This window comes from Paramisgurnus dabryanus, chromosome 10 (assembly GCF_030506205.2).
Source record: "Paramisgurnus dabryanus chromosome 10, PD_genome_1.1, whole genome shotgun sequence".
Lineage (NCBI taxonomy): Eukaryota > Metazoa > Chordata > Actinopteri > Cypriniformes > Cobitidae > Paramisgurnus > Paramisgurnus dabryanus.
The window spans coordinates 3,423,200-3,446,619 of NC_133346.1; the positions used below are offsets into that span (position 1 = coordinate 3,423,200).

Sequence of the window (23,420 nt, forward strand, 5' to 3'; positions counted from 1 at the left end):
CTTTTCTTGAGGCTGTTTTATTCTGTAAAGATAAAGACTTGTTAATGTTTAACATTCATTTAACTTTGAACAAACTGTTGCCAGTAAATAACACAAATTTAAATCTACAGTAAGTTACTGGCAAACAGCTGCCAGTTATACTGTAACTGTTTTACAGTGTAATGATCTGAAGAGCATCAAAGTTTAATTTCACATGTCCTTACTACGTCAATATTTAACATATCAAGGCTATATTTTCCCAGAATGTTACATTTACATTATATAGGATGACTTTGGAACTGAGGAATTTAGTTTAGTTTTCACAGAGGAGTGTTACATGACGCCTGCTGTCACCAGAGGGCGCTAAAAGCAACGGAAAAAATACGTCGCCATAGGAAGGCAAGTAGGCAAGTAGGGGGTGAGGCAGTTTTACCATCCAATGATATCACACCAGAAATGATGCTGCTCGCGCTTTCCGTAAAGATAGACAAGAGGAAAGGACACGCGCGCACACAACAAAATAGATAGGTCAAGGTTTTGCAAAAATAGACCCACGCAGAGCCCACGGGACGAGGATCAGCATACCTGTACTGTTATCAGGATCAACAACATCAGTAGCAGTGGAAATAACGCTACAGGAAGAGAACACAACATGACAGCATAGCAGCCGTGCGGTTAGACCAGTTCTGTCACTTTCCCTTTGACGTATGCATGTCTTTGCTATCAGCCGTGCATTCTGTTTTACAACCGGAGGACTTCGTTTTTACATGCATGGATCAGATGGTCGGCCTTGCTTTTCCTGTTTTATTTAGTCGGCTGAGCTGGTAGCCGGCTGCTTGCTTGTGTACGGCGGGGGAAATAGCGTTGCACTCACCGGCAGACAGCTTGACTTAAACCGGGGATGTGCGTGAACTCAAGACGCTGATCGCCGATGGCCGCACGGCGCCGATGAGAGCCGATCCGAGCTGAAATTCACGCGGCTGAGGTGAGCAAAACCGCGCAACGTACGCGCATTCAAAAATTTAAATCGCATTCTTTTAGTTTTCCACAACGGTCACCTGTGAGGTAGCGCGAGCGTCACTCACGGCCTGCTCGGTGTGTTTTCATTCGTGACTAAAAATAATTAAATAAATCTTGATTTTTTTTACATTTGAACAAATCGTTTGGCAGTTGTTCACGAGATCATTGGATCATATCTGCTAAATGTGATTTAAATGGCTTTACATGCTGTAATGTTTGGCTTATCTTCTGTCTGTTACAGTTTGTAAGATTAGATGCGGTTCATAAACCGGCCAATCTTAACAGTGGCGTGAATGGTTAATGAGGTTATCACTGTCAAGTCACTTATCAAAGTTTGACATCGAGTACCTGTAGTCGTTATTCATTTACGATAAGCATTTAATGTGTCATTTTGAAGACCCTCCGTGTAACATTCGTGATTTTAGGGGGTGTTGTGTTCGGAACCCTGCCTGGGTGTCTCCCCTACGAAAATTAATCATGGTTTTACCACAGCTAGAAAACAAAACTGGTTACACAAAATAACCATGGTATTGCTAGGGGTAATCAATACAAAACAAACATGGTTACTATAACACGGTTAGTCTATTAGATTTAATAAACTGTTCGAGATATAACCTACCTGGTTGAACATATGTGAAACTCTGAAGGCAAATTACTTCTAACTCTGTGCACTCAAAAAATACCGATGCACCGATCTGCCTATAGACGGTTTCTTCGGTCGCATGCGAGTTGTCACGGTTGCGCTTTGTCGTGGTTACATGTCTGTACTCTGGAATTTTCGGTCTCTGTTTAATGGTCTGACTAGTGGCTAAACTGAACTCTGGAACAAATACCACATCGAAAATAAATGTTTTGATTTCCTCCTTATGAAAATTAACCATGTTTTTTTTTTGTGGTAAAAGTGTAGTAACCATGTTTTTTGGTGTATTGATTACTTTTAGCAAAACCATGGTTTTACTACAGTAACCATGGTGTAACTATGGTTTTTGAAAACCATGGTTGTCAAAACCATGTTTTTTTTGTGGTAACTATGGTTTTACTTTAGTAACCATGTTTTTTTGGTTTTAACTTTAGTAAAACCATGCGTGGTTAATTTTTGTGAGGGCTAAAGACAAGCGGAAAAGGCGATCATGGATCAGTGCTTTGTGAAGGGAGGTTTTGTAGCCGATCTGTAGTTAACATTGTATACATTAATTAATTTTATACAGTAACGTTAGCTCAGTGTAGTTTTTGATACGCTTTAGCTAAACTAAGGTAATACTTTGCGTGTTCAGAAATAAACTACTAATAAACTGATTCTTTGTGGAAGTATACTGGAAGTTACATTTTTGTAAGCCATTTGTTTAAATGTTGTTACTGCTAAAACCGTCTATAATCTGTATCGGCAGACTAAAGCATTTCCCCCCCACTATCGGACAAACAGCTGATATAGTTAGGGCAGATTAAATCCTGACAATCCATCTAGGTGGTAAACGCATCATAACCTTTTTAGGATTTCAAGAAAAAATAATTTGAAACGAGTAAAAAGCAAAACTATCGGTATGTAATTCTAAGTAAACCGAATATCGGTATCGGCACAGACATTTTGTATGGGTACATCTCTTAGGGGTTGTGCACACCAAACTTTTAAACGCTTCTGAAAACGCCTGGACCACGCCGATTGGCAGCTGTTTTTCAGCTAAGTGCTTAAGTAGCTCTGATACTTTAGCTGTGAGACGGTTGGTTGCTGTGATACTTGTCCTGCCCCTCGTCCACTGTGATTGGACGGCCGCGTGAGAACTGACATTGATGAGCGGAGCTTTTTATCCAAAGTTGAGTATTTTTCAACTCAAACCGTTGGGCGCCGATTTTCAGCGCGGAAGAAAACCGCTAGCTGCTGGCTTATTTGAAAAACACAGAGCTTCCATTGGAAACAAATGAAAACATGCGCCAGCCGTGGGCGTAAAAGTTTTGGTGTGCACACCCCCTTATACCTTAACATTATTTATTTTGGACTCAGATTTTAGCTATGATTTGTAGAATTCCTAGTTTAAGAAAACCTGGCAATGTCATGGAATTTTAAAATTAAAGTCGCCATGAACAGAAGTAGCGATTGTCTTATTTTCCCCGTGGTGAATGAATAAAGTTAGGGCTGGATTTGAATTCGTCCAGTGAGAATTGATTAAATAATTTTAAGTTGGCTCATGTTGCTATTTGCTGCAATCTTTTCCCTGCTGCAATTTGTTTTTTGCAAGTACAATCTCTGTAAACTTTTATCCAATAGTCCCAAATGACTGGATAGTTTTCATTTAACGTCACGCACTTAGGGGAGGACAAGAGAGCGCTATTGGCGCTATGAAATTATTGATTTTGTTTGTTTAGGCTAATACTGAATAGTTGTGCAAATAAATGCACTAACCAACGAGGAGACAATCCTGGGCATAGAGAATGCCGTCAGAGAAGAAAACCCAGAAAGGAGGAATTTTTGTTTTTTTCATCAGTCTTAACCAATGACCGATACAGGCTGCCGATTTTCTTGAGCCGATATTTGCAGCTGATACTGCTTTTGCTCACTGTTACAAGTCTCAATTTAAAAAAGTAACATTTATTGAACTTAGAAAAACAATGGAACCATGAACTGCAGGCCGGCCGATATATCGGTCTATCACTAGTTCATATCTTAATTTTATTACTGAGAGGTGATTTTAATATTTGTGGCTTGAAACAGACTGAATATTGACCGGCTTGTGCTTCCTCTTACTATAGGGAACCCAATCTAAACTAACGCTTTCTTGATCTTCAACTACCCTGCCTCCACTGTTGGGTCTCGTGACTGAAAACTAGCAATTGGTCAAATGATGTGGGAAACCTGTTCATTGTTTATCTAAATAATATGAAAATTTTTGCATGTGGTTGTCTGGTTATAGTGCTTGACATGGCTTAAACTTTGTCATGTTTATTTGGTGTGCAGCTTCATATAATAATTGTCAGGGATTTTTTGGGTTGTTGAGTTTGGGACTCTGGACTTGGTTACCTTAAGTTAATAAGCAGTCAGAGATTATTTATCTGGTTTAAGATTTAAAAAATCTAGTCTGTCATTCTGTTTTCCCCATGCATTGGTATTTGGTTTGGTATTGTTTAATGTCTCTTTGATGTGATTAACAAACACATGAAACACAGTCTTGTATTAGCCTGTAATAATTTCAGTCTTGTTTAGATAATTGGGACGTTCTTCACGTCTTAATCGCAGGGTCACAATTATCCTGTCATGGATTTGTTAATTTTAGCCGGCGTACCACGCCAGAGACTCTTTTTGTCATCGTGCGGAGGACACTACTTTTCCCTAGCAACCTACATTTTAGGCTGGAAGCCCGCATACATTGCGATGTTCTTTTCAAACACAATGAAGAAGGAAAAAATGCTTCCCTGTATCTAATTATCCAGGCAAAATGATTAGGTTTGTCCTTAATGAATCCTGTTATGAAGCAGCCATCGTAGAAAGAATGAGTCACAGTATTGATTGTCTTCCACTCCCGCCCGCCCCAGCCGGAGACCGAGCGCCTGCTGATGTACGCAGCTCGGGCAGGGACGAACGGGCCGCTGCCGGACTCGTGACAGCGTGTTGATGTGACCCCGAGGCGTGCCACGCTGGAGGGGGAACTCAAAACGTCAGGGTGACACTATACAGTTGCACCTTATTTATAGCCACAGTAAACATACTGAAATACATCTCCTTCAAACAACACATAAGAGGGAGGGTGGCCAAAAAAATCAGCTACATAACATGCATATGTTCCTGTGGTATTAATACAGTGAATGAGGTCAATGCTAAAGTTTCATTGCAATCAGGTTGTTCCTGCTATGCAGTACATGATAAAATCTTAATATTTTTTGTGTTATGACAACCTTACATATTTTAGATTAGTCCAAGACTAGGCCTTAGTTATATAAAAAACAAAAATACAATGGCACTGATATATGTTTATATAAAATTAAGACCGTTCAAACATGCATTTGATTTTAGTCAGGGACTAGGATAAGCCTTGTCCGCTCCGTAAGATGGGTTTTCACAGGCAGGGTCAAGAATAGTTGATAATTTAATACATCTTTCTATTTCCTTCTAGTCACTTAACAAAACCTTTTCTTGGGAAGACTGTTATAATTGCTAGTCATTAAGTATTTTTTCCTCGATATCACTTTCCATTCAGTTAGTCTTTATGTAAGTAGTTAGTGTTTAACTGAAAGTCCATTTTTAAAGGAAAACTTCCTTAAATGACAACATCAGCGTGCAAATTGTTTTAAAGTAATGGATTTCAAAAGGAACTGCATAACAGGAATGACCCACATACATCTACTATATGGCATAGATACGTGATATGATTGACAGTCATTGGCGTCCAGTTGAATCTGTTAACACAGGTTTTCCCTCGAGCGAGTAGAGAATGTAACTAAATCATTCGACCCCTCCAGACACTGACTGTATATCTATCAGCTGAGATTAATACAGTGAAAGAGGTCATGCTCAAGTTTCATTGCAACTTAAAGAGCCCTCATTTTCCTTTTCGTGATTATACATGTTATTTGGTGTGTCAGTGTACGATTAATATACGATTAATCGCGACTAATCGTTTTAATTGACTAAAAGTTTTTGTTCATATCATAATATGTAGGGATGCTCCGAATATTTGGCCACTGAAAATTTCCGTCCGAAAATGGCCCGAAAAAGCATTTTCGGTTTTCGGCCAAAAGACTTTTATCACCGAAACAATACAGAGACGAAATGTTGTGATGACGCAAACAGAAACCGCGAACTGCACGTGCTTTTCTGAAGCAACATCTGTGGTGTGGACGTATTTAACCGCAAAAAAGGCGCTAAAGTGAGCAGCTTTCTGTAGGGACAGAGGCACATTTGGTTGAGAATGTTTTGATGACTCTTGATGTGTAAACTTTAGAGAGGGTTGTACTAATGTGGCTTATACTGTCCATTAACATACATTTGGCGAATAAAGCAATGAAAAACAGCGTAACATTTTTATGTGGAGCGCTGTTTGGGATTCACTCTCGGTCTCTGTGTGCGCGTGCTTTTAAGGGCACTCAGTAATGCATACACGGAGAGACGCGTTTCAAAAAGCAAGCAAACATAAAATCTTTCTGTTATTGACAGGGCACATACAAACAAACGGATTTCCACAATATTCTTTTTCCAATAAAAACATTTGTTTATGTCTTAAGTGTATTACAGTCAGAAGCCATTCTGTGCTTATTTGGTCTTAAAGAGACAGTAACCTCAATTAACATACTTAAGTTTGTGTCATTAATGTTAATCAAACAGCCCAAGACAAAGAGAAAATCACTTTTGTGGCTCTAAAAAATAATCATATCATAATTTATACAATAAAGACAGTGTTATGATTCATTTAATTTGATTTCTGTACCTAATGCTAATTTCAGACCTTACTTAATGTGCAACTTTGTTCTTTTTTATAAATGTTTATAATTTCTTTATTTGTTATTAGATTTTTCCCACCCCCTTTTTGCTGATCCGAAAAATAATCCGATCCGTGGCCCAAAAACTAATGTGATCCAAACCATGAGTTTTGTGATCCGTCACACCCCTAGTTAAGTTAGTACACAGTGATAGCCATAAATGCAATGGTACAAGTAATTGGCACAATAATTTCTTTCAGTGTTTCGGTTTTCTGCCTTGGTTTCCTCTTTTTCGGTTTCGGCCAAGAATTTTCATTTCAGTGCATCCCTAATAATATGTGTGTGTACTGTGTATAATAATTATTTATGTATAAACAAACACACATTCATGTAAAATTGTAAGACTTTTTTTATATTAAATATTTATATATAAAAATAAAAATGTATATACAAATGTAAATATTTGTGTGTTTTTATGAATGCATAATTATTATACACGGTACTACACACTCTGCTGGCTATTTCCTTTCACACAAACTCGAATACATCTCATTGGGTAAGATTGTACATTCCATTTTATATAGTTTGTGACGTGCACACAACCGCGGGTCGCGCTTCACCACCGTGATGGCGGTGGTTATGACAACCATGACAGCCCTAGTTGGAAGCTGATCTTCCAAATATGGTAAAGAGCGTCCCATTTCCAGAACACGCTTGAGGTATTCGGCCAATCACAACACTCTAGATAGCTGACCAGTCAAAGCACACAGTTCTTTTCAGAACGATAAGCTTTATTGAAATCTACGCATTTTAGAAAGCCGAGGCATATAGAGGAGCAACAATAATGTACGGTATGTGGAAGATAATGACCTCTTTTACACAGTAATTTTGGTAAATTATCATTAATTTACAACAATGACTTAACCAGTAAATACAAAAATTTGCTGTTCACTCACGCAGTGACGTTCTGTCTTACCATTAAGACATCATTCACACATCAGTACCAAACTAGCGGTAAACTCTAGCGGAAGTTACCTGTGCCGTGCGGTGAGCTCAGTGTTGTAATTTTTTACATTTTTTTGCCAGCTTATTGTTGTATTTGTGAACAATGGCGGGTTATGACTTCATATCCACGGCTCGTATTTTGTTGTTTTCCCATCTGTGGCAAACGCCGACAGTCGCGAAATTGCTAATGACCAAAAAATATTGCATTAGGTGACTTCAAACGTAACTGAATTTGGAAAAAACACAACCTGCATCTTGAACAGCAGTAATAATAAGTGTGCTAAGGACGTCGACAATCCGCCAAATAGATGGTAAGCTGTTTTAAAAAACTTTGATGAAGAAATGTGGACGTTAATTACAGTTCTGCTCGACTTTTAAATGGCGTGCGTGTAGAAACGTCCATAAACAGAACGCGTCATCTGTATCAAAACGTTATGATTGGCCTGAAGCTGTCAGCGCGGTCTGAAGTTGACCATTCTAAATGCCGGTAATCTGTATGTAAAGCGTGCACAAATAAATACACTTTACCTACAGTAAATCCCTAAAAAGGACTTTAGCTGGGTTTTCACAGGCAGGGTCACAAATAGTTAATATTTTAATACTTTCTACTTCCTTCTAGTCACTTTATAAACGAAACTTTTTTCTTGGAAACACTGTTATAATTGCTAGTCATTAAGTGTTTTTTTCCTCGATATCACTTTCCATTCAGTTAGTCTTTATGTAAGTATTAGTGTTTAACTGAAAGTCCCTTTTTAAAGGAAAACTTCCTTAAATGACAACATCAGCGTACAAATTGTTTTAAAGTAATGGATTTCAAAAGGAACTGCATAACAGGAATGACCCACAAACATCTACTATATGGCATAGATACGTGATATGATTGACAGTCATTGGCTTCCTTGTTAACACAGGTTTTCCCTCGAGCGTGGAGAGAATGTAACTAAATCGTTTGAGCCCTCCAGACACTGACTGTATATCTATCAACTGAGACCATTAATAAATGAAATGTGTAGGTTTCTGTGTGCAGTGTTTGTATCATGTTTAGTGAAGCTATCTTGAGTTTTGAGTTGTCGGGAGAGCGTTTCGGTTTTATTTCCTGCCGGATTTTCTTGGAGAACGTTCCACCTTCGTTTCCAAATATACCCATTGTGCCTGGTTAGAAGTTTTCTGTTGCAGGAAATGTGTTGGTGTGGGCACATAAACTGTGTGGGCATATACCCATGTGTTATAGTTTATATAACTTACAGAAAGTTGCAAATCTCATACAAGTCACCATTGACGTCTTCATCCTCTGTTCTGTTCATTAGTCAGTGTGGTGGATCTGGAACAGTCGATTCCTGGAGGAATATCTTTGTTTTAAATGTTCTTTACATTGCTTGGAAGGAAAATAGGAATCGTGATTAAATGGTAATGTCAGTGTTGTATCAGTGTTGTATCAAGTCTAATTCGAGGCTGTGTCAAGACCCAACAGCAGTGGTCGAGTCTGAGTCAAAACCGAGTCCACTTCCAACTTATTCCATACTTAATCTTGATTTGCACTTGACACCCAAAAATGTAAATCTTTGCATTATTTATTTATCCTCAAACCATTTTCTTGCAATCTAATGCTGCGTTCAGACCAGCGCGTCAAGCGCGAGTGATTTTAATGTTAAGTCAATGTAAAGACACGTTGATGCGCGTCTGGAGATCTCGCAGCGCAAATAAGGCATTTAGCGTGGCCCGGTAGACGCGATTCCGCCTCATTCAAGCACCTAGTTCGCACGAATGGCTCGAATTGAGCGTTGCCGCGGGAAACTTGTGAACTTTGGCGGAAAAATGTGCCGCATTAACCAATCAGGAGCTTGCTCTAGTAGTGATGTGATTACAGGAAGCGAGCAGAGTTGCAGAAGCCCCTCCCATAACGCGAATTTCCGTGTGAATGTCTCGATGACTAGAATTTCACAAGCGGCTTTCACGCTCGAATGAAGCGGGGAAAACTTAAAATGTTCAAAAGTGGTAAACTAGACGCGAATTTGATGCCTCAATCGCAGCTGGTGTGAATCCACGGTAAGATTGCTTAAAGGAACGGTTCACTCAAAATTGCTTATGAGATGAAGCGTTTCATATTATGAGCGTATCTAGCAATCAATACGTTATGTTTTATTGAATACGGATCTAGATCTAAAATGGCAGCATGTTGGAAAATATTAACTGTTTTTCAATATAATTAACTACTGTATAAGTATGTAAAGTAACCGGCAATTTTATGTTTCAAACAGAGATGGCGATAAAGATGCAAAAGTTACAGATTGCAGCTTTAAAAAAAACAATGTTGTGTTTAAACAGATGCGTGACCTATGATTGTATCATCCACGTCCTTTCACCCATTTTACAAAATGTAAGGTTGCATTGGACCGTCCCCAAATGCTGTTGAAACCATGTTGCTTGTGACATAGCCAAACGTCAGTGTCTTTTGAAATTTTAATAGTGTTTGTGTGCCCCACTTACAGTAATAGACTGAAAGCCAATACACTCAAAAAAACAACACTGTTAGCCTGCTCCAGCGTCTGCCGTGACATCAGCGCTCCAGGTTTGGGTTTGTGTGTGGGCCGTGGCTTTTCTTCAGCTTTATTAATGAATGCAATCGGGAAATGGCCGGTTGGTCTTAATAGACGCTTAATCTTGATAACAAATGACTTCAGGGTTGGGGTGTACAGAGGTTTCAGGCTGTAAGCGGCGTGTTGTTAAGGCTGCGAGTGGTGAATGTATATTTTTTGGTCTTTACACTTGGAGCCCTTCCAGACACTAATGGTATTGGGCCAGGGGTGTTGCTGTTAATCCACGCCCACCGTGTCTTTGATTGATGGTGACGTCCCCATTGAAGTGAACTTTGAGAGGTGAACGTGGTGAATATAAGGCTCGGATAATACAGGGTATTACATTGTAATGATGTAATATTGCAATAATTTTTATGTGCGTTTTATTCAGCTGTTAGGTTTCATCAGGTCATTAGGCTCATTTAACAATCATTACTTTTGTCATAACTTGCGTAAGTGTTAAGTAGGGTTGCATGTAGGGCTGTGCCAAAATATCGATACAGCTAACTATTGTGATAATTTGTTTCCACGATAGTGTGTGACGATATTTCAATCTCTACTATTGATAATTTTTTTTTTATCAATTCCCTCTGTGTGCATCAAATGCCCTCCTCCACCACTGCTGTAGTTGTCGCTGTCCAGTTGTCTGTCAGATACTGCCATTCGGCCAGTGTCTCAGAAGTTAGCGGGAGTGAGAAAATGGCAGGAAATTTAAAAACACCTGCAGCTTTCATAGCCGACGTGATTTTGATTAAAAAAAGAAAAAGTATTGCAATGTGTCGCAACGTGCAGCGTATCGTATTGCACCGTGATACACCGCAAAATGACACATGTATCATGATGCGTATCGTATTGTGAGGCCCTTGCCAATAGAATCGGGTGCGCTTGGAGCATGGGGTCAAACTGTAAATACCATCCAGGCTTTATAATTTAATCTAACAGGGCTGAAAAATGATGACTTATCTCAAATGAAGTGAGCACTACAAACACAAGCCTTTTTGATCTTTGCATTGTCCCAGTCTGCACGTTTATTGCTTGCAGCCGCAGATGTTGTATTTTTGTTTTTGAGATTCTGCATGAATCGCGAAAACTTAACGGAAGACCTGGTGCGATTTTCACAGCCCACAACGTAAGTAGGCATTTTTGACAATATCAAATAAGACGCTGTAATGACTTTTCTGACCCCGACATGCGCAACCGCCTGTGATGTGAACCGTGAAGGGGTCTATACCCAGCCCTAGTTGCATGGTTGCATTAAAGAAAAAGAATGCACTTTGCGATACAATAAAGCTTTTAGTTCGTAAAACCAGTTTAAATAATAAAAAAAATACATAAAAAACTGTATTAGGAAACCATCACTCTCATGCTATCTGTGACGTTCTTGCACATTGGCGGTATTGCGCTAATATTGGTATATATTGTCAACATGAGAGATTTTATCTAGGAGTACATCTGGTATCAGGAAATGTTTTTTTGCTCGATAATATAATATTATCAATTGAGCATTTAAGGTCTTTGCATATATTTTTCTTACATTTTAAAAATCTTTATTGGCAAGGATTTATCTTAAAAACCCTTAAAGATGTGATTTTTAAAAACTCTGAGGCGTTTAAGATGAAGTCCAGCCAATAAAAGCGTTTAAAAATAAAATAAAAATTCGTCATCAAAGATGTCATCATAAAGAGTTTTCACTGCTGTCTTCCATCATCATAAATATAAAATGCATTTTTTTATGTTTCTGTTTTCCTGTAAAATATTCAATATCAAACACACAGTATGCAATATACAACCAGCAATAGTGATATCTCAAGCTGTTTGATTGCCAATTTCACATTAAAATCAAGACAAGTTGTTCTGTTCTTTTAACAAATGTTTGCATCACACCTTCAGTATTTCCTGTTATGACGTTTAACGTAACCAGGAAAATCTTTTTTGGTGTCTTTGTCTTGTGACGTTCTTGTTCTCCAGAATAGCAGAATTGATGTTTTTTGTCTTCTGAGGTTATGCCTTGTTCTGAGAACTTCCTTTATGGTTCCACCAGGACCAATAGATTTTTCACACCACCTTACACGCAACTTCCCATATTCTCAATTGGCCCTTCTTTGTTCAGTCAGAGCATCTGTTTCCGTCACACGCGATTTGCATTTTATTGTGAGGTTTTGATTTGCATTCGTCTGTTCGTCTGGTATTTGCATCGCAAAGCAGAAGTGCAATAAAAGCGTGAGCGCACGGATTATCAGACGATAATTGTGGTTTTGTGCTTCAGGTTTAAAATTTGATGCCTTGAGCGTACAAAAGTGTTTTTGCATATTCCCACTCATTTATATTTATATTTATGTGTGACGTTTAATGAAGTTTTACTAAGTTGGAAAGATTTTCTTTGCTTCTTCTTCTAAGTTTGGTCATAATGCTTTTGCATTTGCGTTTTCCTTCCTGGCCACGTTATTTGTTCCTCTCCATTACCCATCAGCAGTCGCATCAGGTATCCGCCTTATGAAACTGATGTATAATACCCCGAGCTCCCTAATGTGCACGGCCGACGCCTCTACAGAATCAACTGTACACCATCTCAGACTCCAAAACCAGGCCGCTATCTCAATAGCTTTTATTTTCCCACAACCGGCCTATAAAAGGCTTTTTAATAGCTGGGAGTGAGGGGACCGGCGGGCGATTATCTGAGCTCACATCCCCGTGAGGTGAGTGATTTATTACAATAATTTCAAGAAACGGAGGAGAGTCACTATCAGCTGGCCTGTTCTATAAATAAATCGCCTTCTCTCATCACGTCAAAGGTTTGTTTGCTTTATTTCCACTTATTCATGTTTCTGCTGTAGCGGCGTGTCGTCTTGGACTTATTTGCCTCTTAATTTATCTTGAGCCAAAGAGTGAGAGTTATTGAGTTATTCTGATGATAAGAATCTAATGGTGGCTTTAAAAGCTTTGTAGGAAGTGAAATATTACCAGCCCAGCGAGTTTTATCATCATCAGTACAATGGAAAAGATTTGGTATGGGTTATCTGTTTTAACAATTGTTAGCAGTGATGCACATCATCATAAATGTTTTGTCTACCAGTTATTAATCATAATAATTGACTAAATGTTCTATAGTTGATGAAAAATGTTTAGGAGGACAATAAAATGTGCATTATATATTTAACTTTTTATGCTGTATATTTAATAATTTTCCCATTTTCTGGGTTTTCTTCTGTAATGTAAAGCTGCTGTGAAACAATGCACCATTATAGTATAGCGCTATATAAATATACTTGATACGACTTGACAGAAATTATAAAACTAAATGTTTTGTGTTGATTTAATTATTGCTGTATTTTATACCCAAACTATATTTTTGAAGGAATATATGTTAGGCTTACTTGGGCATAATTGGGATTAGGTGTTTTTTAAAGCTTAGGGCTGTCAAAAGATTAATTGCAGTTAATCACATACAAAATAAAAGTTTGTGTTTGCATAATATATTTGTGTGTGTATTTTGTGTAATTATATATATATATATATATATATATATATATATATATAAATAACGTCTAAAAATTCTCTTTCAAACTATAGAAAAGCTTAAACAATAGCCAAGAAATGTCATGAAATCAGTATTTTTGGGTCAGTCTTGCATGTTACACACTTGTAACCTATAGTGCCTATAGTGACTGAACATCAGTGTAAAGTGAAGCAACTTAGGGCTGTTCCGAATACCATTTTTTGAGCTTCGAAGCTCTAGTAGAAATAAAATCGAATATTCGAAGCTTCGGAAGGAGGGGCTGAACATATTTTTTCTCTTTAATAAAGGCAGGAATCTGTGTGTGTGTGTGTGTGTCTGTCTATCCACAGTTTTATTATGTGGCGGATGTGTTGCTGCGAACTCAAGGGAGTGTAGTGCATTTTTTTCGTGCAATATGGACATGTGACACTTCTAGAATTAATAAACTTTAAAAATACTACAGAACAGCGCAAGCCGGAAGCGGCGTGCCTGTCATGCGTCATGCGAGAACAGCATTAGTGAAACAAAACACAAGACCAATACTTTTAATAAGGTAGCCTATTTTCTAACAACATTTGTCTAACAAACAAACATTCCCGTATCAGAAATTAGCAGCACAGTAATTACTGACAACGTAGGGTAAGCTATTTAAATAAAACAACGAAAATAAATGAACGAAGTTCAACAAACTGTAATAAAACGGTAGCATACTTTCAAAATCAAGTTTATTTATTATAACACTACACTTACACCATCCAATATGTTTTTTTCATCAGAACAATAATGAAGATATTTTGCAGAAACCCCAGTGCTCCGTCATGCAAGTCAACCGATCCGCACACTTTAAGAGCTAAAGCATATATATCCAATACAAAAGTAATCCCCCATATCTCCGTGTGACATATTGACGTCTTGTGAAGCAAATCAATCAGTTTTTGCAAGAAACTGAACGATATTTACAACACTATTAGCGTGAATGCCAAAGCAGGAAGCGCGCTTTCCGTTCGAGGCGATCTCTTCTTCTACTGGTGGAGTTTGATGGCTGTTGGCTATGGATGTTGGTCTTTCTGCGCCACCTACAGAGCGGGAGTGTGAAGCGCACTTCCTGCTTGGCAAAAGCTCTGCATTAACGCTGAAAAATATTTATATATATATATTCGAATCTCAAAACTGAAAATCGAATGTCAACCCACCGAACGAATATTCGAATATTCGAATTTTCTGGTCCAGCCCTACTGGACATAAATTCTCTGTTCTCAGAGTTTGACATGTGGTTGTGTTGTGATAAAAATCAGACTGTTTTCATTATTCATCAGTTGTGTGTTGCAAAAGCAGCGCTGTGATGTGTCAGAGTCCTGCGTCTGCGTTCTGTCAGGACCAGAAGACTTAAAATCGATTAAATTTAACAAAATGCCATTTGTCAGCTGATGGATCTGTTGGTGTAGACCTGCTGAACGCTTACTTGACGTTTGGTGACAGAAACGGGTCTGTCAGTGGTTTTCACCTAAAAGGATGTGAAATGTCATCAAAACCAAAGTCCTCAACATACATCCTGTTTTTAAATTTCGCAAAGTAAGATGCAGGTCGTGCTGGCATATGGGTCTGTCGAAGAGGCTGTTTGATGTTGTTACTAGTATTTCAGGTGACTAAAGTTAAATACATGGCATAAAACCTTTAAGAATTTTCCAATGAGGTGAGCATTGTTTATTTTAAGTGATTAAGTTCCTAATGAAGAACTAGAAAATCCCTAATACTTTCGATAACTGTAGTTTACTTTATACAATACAAAGTTTAAAGCTTTAAAAATGTGTATACCGTATTTTTCGGTCTATATGTCACAGTTTTTTTCATAATTTGCGTAATCTGCGTAATTTTGACATTTATGAGGCAAGAGACATCATTACCGTCTACAGCCGCGAGAGTCCGCCATATGCTGCTTCTGTATTTATTTAATTTAATGGATTCAGTAATGTGGAATGACGAGTATGCGAACTTCACGCTAGTTGGCTTGTTCGGTTAATTTAGACTATTCAACCTTCCAGGTAAGTTCTGTATGCTATGGTTTATTGTTTAAATAACTGATAATATTACTTTAACATACAGACATCTATTTAGCCTGCTGTTTTGTCTGCTATTGTTTAGTTGAATAACTTGCCTTTCCAGATTAAATGTCTGTTCTTCGGCTTGGATTTTGTGAAATAATTTTGTAAATAAACGCGACGTATAGTCCAGTGTGACTTATATGTGTTATTTCATCTTAATGATGCATTTTTTAAATGATGCGGCTTATACTCCGGTGCGGCTTATAGTCTGGAAAGTACGGTAGTTGCACTTGGGTAGCAAACTGAGTCAGTATACCACTTTTATTTTCATTTTATTTTATTTATCATATTTTTACTTTCGACATTGTACTGTATCCCCAATACTTTCAATAACTTTAAGTTTATACAATACAAAGTTTGAAGCTTCAGAAATTTGTATAGTTGCACTTCGGTTAGAAGATTGAGCCACTAGTTTTATTTTAATTGTATTAATTTTTTTACCACTTTAAGTATCGACATAGAACTAAATCTCTAATACTTTCGATAACTCGAGTTTACTTTACACAATGCAAAGTTTGAAGCTTAAAAAAATTGTATAGTTGCACTTCGGGTAGCAAACGGAGTCGTATTACCTATAAAACTTTAATTTTCAATTTTTTTCAACTTTAAGTATCTGCATAGTACTTAATCCCTAAATTCGATAACTCTAGTTTACTTTATACAATGCAAAGTTTGAAGTTTTAGAAATTTGTATAGTTGCACTTCGGGTAGCAAACTGAGTCAGTATTGTTTACACCACTTTGATTTTCAAATTTTTTTCCACTTTCAACATTGTGCTGAAATTTGTATAGTTGCACTTCGGGTAGCAAACTGAGCCAGTATATCACTTATTTTTTTAAATTTTAATAAAACAATTCACTTTTGACATGGTACTGAATCCCCAGTTCTTTCGAAAACTCTAGCTTAGTTTATAGAAGGCAAAGTTTGAAGCTTCAGAAATTTGTGTAGATGCCTTTCAGGTAGCAGATTGAGCCAGTACTACCTAATTGTATTCCAATTTTTATTATTTTTTTACCACTTTTAAGTATTGCCATAGTACTGAATCCTCAATACTTTCAAAAACTCTAGTTTACTTTATACAATGCAAGGTGGTCTGAAGCTTTAGGGGTTCGTATAGTTGCACGTCAGATGAAATAAGATCCGCTAAGTCATTGTTTGCCATTGTCCAGTCATGCCGGTTTTCTTTTTCCTTCCGTGTGCATTCCGTACGGAATCTGATGTCTGGAACTGCAGCGTTGACTGACAAACCTGATTCGCTATCGTAATTGTACACCGCTTGGAAATGGCCAATGGCAGAGGACGGCAGGCTCGCAGAAATCAATAAAGAGCTCATGGTGTCCCTTCAGAGCTTAAGGCTGTGCCATATGAAATGTCACTCGTATCTAATCTGCGCTCCGACCTCACATTAGCACTGTTTAAGTGAATTAATCACGCAGGTCAATGGGATTCTGGGCAACTGCTGCGTTGCTATAGTGAGCGAATATTCATCAATGAGAGTTATGATGGGAGTGAAATGTGTTATTGGATATTGCGTAAACATTTCCATTGCATAACAAACAGGCATTAGATTGTTTAAACCAAAATAGATGTGTAGTGGTAAATCTTTCTATTGGTTAATGCAAATGCACTGTCACTCTTGCAGATTAGCAATGGAAAGTGATGAAACTGCGAGGCTGTGTATTTGCAAGGAGCTATTTACTTTTTGTCATCATAAAGGTTCAATGTTGGAACATGGTGTTCCCTTATCAACCCAGACTAATACTTTGTGTTCAGATCAACTTTTGTTTTATAATTGATATGAATGTATACATAAATGGTAAATTCCCAGTCCGAATGCATATTTTTATTTTAAGGTTGCATACTTATTTGCATACTTTTGCTGCACGCTTTTTAAATCATAAAATGTCAATTTTAGCATCTGTTCCCAGTTCAGATTTATTTTTACTCCACTGATGACTGCTCCGGTGTTCATATTAAGCGTTTCTCGTCTTAGACTGAATCTAATAGCTATCATTCAGTCTGGATGAGCAAACGCAAACAGGAGGGGGCTTGGCCGCTCACGAGCACAGCAGTCGGTGGGCCGTCCTCGATCCGCTTTCATCACACCGTCCCCAGCCAATCCCATCGCAGCCTTTTGCATTTCCATGGCAACAGAGCTTTATAGCCCCACAAGAGGTGGATACAGAGGAACCAACTGAGGGAAAAGGTTGCAAGTGAGAACGAGATTAAGACGAGACGTGTTTTTTCCTCCTTCACATTTCTTGGATGATTCAAGCGTTTGATGACATTTTTGATTAAGTGTCATTTGCGGCAAGGGATTCGTTTTTTTTTTTATAAGATCACAATGGTGTTTGATGCTGGAATGATTCTGTTTGGGAATGAAATGTTGACTGACTGCTTCCTGTCGATTGATCGGATCAGATGGATAGACAGCTGGATATGCGCCATCTAACAGGTAAAACATCTCGACTCGGACAGGCGACCTCATCTGGGTTTTGTATTGAATGATGTGCAGGTGTGTTCAGGGCCATGTTGTCATGTTTTGATTGAGTCTCTAATGGAATGCTTGCCTTTGCCACATGCATTTTCACATGCAAATTCATCTGTGATGTGCCAATCGGGACAGGCAGAAGAGATTTGTTCCTTTAATTCATTTCTGAGACCCAAACAACATCACATTAATCCACAGTTGATGCACGCCTTGGCATATTAAGATGGAGGATTGGGTGGGAAAACATGTGATTCTTGGTTAATAATAGTGTTTTTTTTTTTGCTGTCAATAGTATATATTTTTATATACTGTAAACTCAGGGAATGCTTCTTTATCGAACGCAATCAGAAAATTATTAAAATTCAACAGGTGATCTGTACATTTCTGTTTTAATATTAATATATTCTTTTCCTTTGCATTAGTCGTTGTGTTTCTAACATGTGCTTTATAAAGAAATCGGATTATGATGCCAGATCCTCGAGTGTATTTTTGTAAAATAGATGATAGGGTCCTGGGAAAGCTGTGTCAGTAAGGAACAATGCTTTTATAAAGACTGCAAACGCTTGCCAACGAGAGGAATTTTTAGAAACCTTCAGAATGTAATGATGGAAAATCTCTTGTTGGGCTGCACATTCTCCATCCTGCACGATATTGTTGCTTTTGAGGCATGACATCTAACACGCTAGACATCTGCCAATGTTACAACATCACACCATCTAACACAACGAATCCTGTAGTGGTTGTGGCCAGACGTTCTCAGCAAGCAGGCAATCCAGCGGATTTCAAGAGACTGGTGTGGCAACCAGACAGACGGGTTTTAATGTCAGCTTGCTTGCCCCCATTGTTTGTTGACAAAATAATTACATTAACGTTCGTAGAATAAAACGGCGTCAGTATTTTATTGTGCCATGTGTTTACACTGCACACAGTCTGTCGGTGGCGTGTGGCATAGTTTTATGAAGCTCTGGGGCCTTGGTGGTGGTCTGGCGATTGATAATGTTGTACGCTCGGAGAGCCGGGATGTTGCCGGTTATCTGACCTGTTTCAGGACCGAAATGAAGCAAAGCTATGATGGTGTTGAGTGTTTTATTGCTATACCTGTAAAAAATCATATTAACACAATCCTATATTTACAGTATTAATAAAAAACAAAGGATATTTTAATAAACCTTATAAATATATGATGATTTTCGGAGCATTAAAGTTTGATTTTACATTGATTTCAGTCGTTGACATGACCTTACTCAGCAATTCCAGTGTTATGCATGTGACATTTTCAGTCAAACATTAAAATATTCTTATATTGAACCATACGTTTTTATTTTCTCCTTTCTTCGACCTCTGAAAAATCAGTCTATACTCTATATATGTATACTATATATGTTTTCTATTTTTTTATAGAAAATATACACTTGTTATGGATGTGACAAAACTGACGCAAGTTTCTGGGAGACAATATACTTTGTAGGAACTGTTAATTAAAATGCACAAACCAGAAGCTATAAAACAAAACAAATGGAGAAGAGACGGCTCTTCAAAAAACAATGCTTTATTTCATTTTTCATTTGCGCATTTATGAGGAAAAAACAACGTTATGAATGTGACGATTCTGAAAACTACCTTACTATGGAAAATGATTTGAAATAGTTTTTCGAAAACTTAAACAGAGACCTAGCATTGGTATTTAAGCAACCACATACTGACATAAGAGATATCAGTATGGGTAAAATCTTTTGGTAAAATTTGGTAAGGTTAACATTTTCGTGGAATTACTCGCAATGATTTTACTGTGTGTTAAAAAATAAGTAGTTGGGTTTTTTATGTGTGAGTACTGTGTGTAATTATTATTATATTTAACCACACACACATTTATATTTATTTCAGAAATGTTTTATTATATATAATTTAAAAAAATAGAATATATAAAATATAAATATATATACAAATAAAAAATATATATTTATATACACATAATAATTACACACAGCATATATAAAAATATATTAAAATCATATATTTTGCAAAAAAATCACTTTTATTTTGTATGCGATTAATCGCGATTAATCTTTGCCCAGCACTAGTTCCCGAACATTAAATTTTTTTTCACCTTTATCTTGTGTGAAATGCAAAGATGGCCTGTTATTCCAAGCCTTGTATATCTGTGCCACTTTCAATTGTTTTTTATAATTGTAAATAATTAAATTGACGTTTTCGTCATTACATTTTTTCGTCATTATGCTTTAGGGTATTATTTATGTATGGTTACTGTGTATAGTCATACGCTATTGTACTGTAAGTGTTTAATTTTTTTCTGTCGTGTTTAACAAGTGCATTTTTTTGATGACGCCATGGTTTTGTTATCTTGGTTAAGCGTTCGGGTTAAATGCTAGTTTGGTCTGTCGCCTTTTGTTCTTGACCTTTTGATTATTGTTACTATTTTTAGGGTAGGCGTCAAGGGCTCGAGTAATCTGTTGTAATTGTGTTGCATGCTTCCTTTGAACCGCAGGCCAAGATGCTGCAATCACATCACAAACCTTTGCAAAAGTGTCCACATTACGTAACCACGCGCTTTATATAAATTAAATCATGGGTTCTCAAACTTTTTGTGGCCATGGTATCAGTTATAACGGTTATTAAGCATATGTGTATTTAATTATACGACACAATTTTATAATTTAAAGCAAATTATTTTGTGGACCCCCGGCTATGGATTTCGGATCACCAGGGGTCCCAATTTGAGAACCCCTGCTTTAAATAACATGCGATTCCTTGAAGTGTAAGCAGTTTTTAGCCAGCAGCTGTTGAATCTAACATGGCCTCTCAGAGATGGATGTTTAGTTGGTGGTCTGTGTTAGTTTATGAGTCTCGCTGTGTGTGAGTGTCCGGTTAGGTGAGCCGGTGTAAACATACACTCTTGGGCGCCCAGCAGTCTGTCTTATCTCTCAAGGAAGAGTTGTGTTGGTTGTCTGTGGATAATCCGTCTTACACTAAGCTCTCAGTGTCATGTGACTTCTGTACTACAACACACGAGTTGATGTGTGCGCTCGACCTGCGTGTCATCAGCAGGTGGATTTACGTTTCTCACGACAGCTGGAGCTCAGTTAAAGGCCCCTGACGTTTTTCCTCTGGAAAATGTTTGCATGGATGATGTTTTCCGACAGTTGGATTCCATTACACCTCGGCTGCTGTACAGTAACGTTGTATTTATTAATTGCCTGTCGGTTGTTTGTGCACGAGCACGCAGGTTATCTCTTGGTTTTGGGAGTGATTGTGAAGTAGTCCATGTTGTTCAATTGGTAGAGCATTGCATAAGAGGTGTAAATGGTAATTGGTTCGATCCCCAGGGAACACACATACAGTACATAGATACAGGTCATTGAAAGTGCTTGAATCTATTTTATGCAAGAAGTTTTCTGGAAAAAAAATCCATATTATTCCCTGTGTAGTGTAGGATAATATCAAATTCTAGACTTTTTAAGCCCACGTGCTAAACTGTTCACTTTAAATTAGTGATGCACCGATGCATCGGCCGCCGATATTTATCAGCCGATTTTTGATGAATTTGAAACCATCTGCATATCGGCAATAGCACAAGAAAGGCCGATACCGATTGTTTATTAATTAACTGCATAAAGAAATCCATTATATGTAAAAAATGAGTTAATGTTGTTAATAAAATAAATGCTGAATAGCAAAAACCACCTTTGAAGGTTGTCATGCTGTCTTATTATATTTCTTTTAGCTTAATTTGTGCCTCTCTTATTATGTTGGTCAGTTGAATGTTAATTAGATCAAATCCATGTTCAGTAAAAATAATTTGATGCAGAAATGAACTAGCTAATAGACCAACTGTATAGTATTGTATACAAGTGGTTAATATCGGTTTCGGTATCGGCCAGAAGTTGTCTGTTTAAATCGGTATCGATATTGGCCCAAAAAAATCCTATCGTTGCATCCCTACTTTAAATGCTTATATCTTCTGTATGCGAATGTTGATTCATACCAAAATGCTTTTTTGGATTGTTGTGTTTGACACATGAAAACATCTCGGGTTACGTATGTAACTGTTGTCCCCTGAGAAGGGAACGAGACGCTGCGTCTCCTGTGCTATACTTTTTGCGTCCCTGTAACGCCGTCTTTGGCAATATTTCAGATAGCGATATACTTCCTGGCTCCCGCGTCACCCTGTCTTTGTCGTTAAGCCTCACCATTGGTTGAATTTGATATACACATTCAGACGGCCCTGGAGGTATCCCCAAAGTGTCACCACATTTACGCAGCACGAGTTCCCTTGAAAGGGAACTGTAACAATGTATCTTGAAAGGTAACACAATGTAACCTTGGTCTCACTTAAAATGTGTCCCCACATTTAGTCCTTGAATTTGAGGGTATTGGACCTGGAAAGTCATTGAAAGGTTCTTGAATTTGAAGTTAACTATAGGTGTGGGAACCCTGTGCTTTGGATAAAAACGTAAATGTAATTGTAATGTAAATATAACATGTAGTTTAATGAGTAATGTTTGTGTGGAAAATACTAAAGTTTGAATCAGTATGAATCACTCGGGAGGGAATCGTACTGTATGACAAATACTATTTGATTCAGTTTAGATTCAGGGAGTCACAGTGTATTGGGGTGTTCACACCAAATGCGAATTCAAATATTTGCACGAATAGATTACATATAAAGTTAACGCAAAGATGCGAAGAGACGTGAACTCACATGGGGCGATGCTACTGGTGCGAATTGGGCACCACAATTGCCGCAAAAACGCGCTAGTCACCTCACATGCGTCTTGCGTGCAAGTTCAAAATATTTTTAACTTGAGCAGAAAATTTGCATGACGCGAAGTCCCACGAAATTCCACGAGTAATCTAGAGTGAGAAACGCGATGCACCGCGTTTGGTGTGTACGCCCCATATCAGTCCAATGTTCTCCATTTTTGTGTAAAGATTCACCATGCAGACCAAACTAAAACAGGTCAGCTCTGACCCACTGATAAAAACAAAACGTGCAGAAAGGCTGCAAGATATAATCGAAATACTGCCAACTTGCGTATCACGGTATTTATTTGCAATAATTGAATTATTTTAATATTTCAAAAAGTTATTGATAGTCCATAACTAGTCATTTTGTGTGCAGACAGGAATAGATGATTTCTTTTGACAACTTTTCAATAAAGTAACAAACGGAAAGCGTTATCGTACCGTGTACTGCATTCTCACCAATACCGTGCAGTCTTAATGTACAAGTATTTCCTACTTTTGTTCTTTGTAAATATTTATTTCTTCAAATATAGATGTCATGATGCAAAATATTATAAAAATTATCTTATTCATAATTTTTG

At 37.7% G+C, this 23,420-nt stretch overlaps 1 protein-coding gene across 8 annotated transcripts in view; it reads left to right on the plus strand.

Annotated features, from left to right (window-relative positions):
• Positions 1-403: 403 nt before the first annotated feature.
• pitpnm2 (phosphatidylinositol transfer protein, membrane-associated 2) overlaps positions 404-23,420 on the plus strand; it is a 70,637-nt gene continuing 47,620 nt past the window's right edge. For 6 of the 8 annotated variants that reach the window (XM_065262599.2, XM_065262639.2, XM_065262623.2 and 3 more), the window contains exon 1: positions 404-964. The gene's annotated coding sequence lies outside the window, so the exon portion shown is untranslated. Of the gene's footprint in view, positions 965-17,777; positions 18,040-23,420 lie in introns of those variants that run through there. The other 2 variants (XM_065262656.2, XM_065262607.2) reach the window with 2 other exon arrangements.